Genomic DNA, 550 nt, shown 5'->3' with positions numbered 1-550 from the left:
TTGGGTAAGGTTCTACTGTGTTTTGCTTGTACATTTAGACAGTTCGATTGACGTTGAAGATTTAACTAAACTTAATTTTATTTAACTACTTTGTTTAACCAGGTGTTTGGCACAGCATCATTACTGCTCATTATCTAGTACTTCGAAATATACTATTTACAGAAATCTTGCTGAGCTGTTTGTCTTTTAAAATATTTTTTTTATCAGCCAGCGCTTTGCCCCCCTCTAGCGGCAACATGACTAAAATTAACGAACGAGGAGTTCCGTCTTCCATTTTGAGGACTGCCGTCGTCGAGTCTGATCCACATTTCACCCTCACTGCTTTCACATGTTTAGTACTTTCGTATTTGCTTTCCACCCGAAGCTGCGGAGTCCTGCCTGGCACATCATATTCAAGCATGAAGACGTCGTTTGTTACTCTTCTAGCAGCGTCGACAGGATGTGTCGTGCTGTCTGGCTCACAAGCGCCACGACTTGGTGTGAGCTCTCGATGTGACTCGATATACACAGCTTTGAAGGCGCACAGCTACATATATATGTATCGCCGGCA

This window comes from Phytophthora parasitica, assembly GCF_000247585.1.
Source record: "Phytophthora parasitica INRA-310 unplaced genomic scaffold supercont2.136, whole genome shotgun sequence".
In the NCBI taxonomy this organism is placed as follows: Eukaryota; Oomycota; class Peronosporomycetes; order Peronosporales; family Peronosporaceae; genus Phytophthora; species Phytophthora nicotianae.
The sequence above is the reverse complement of the archived record's forward strand: the minus strand, read 5'-3'. Positions refer to the sequence as shown.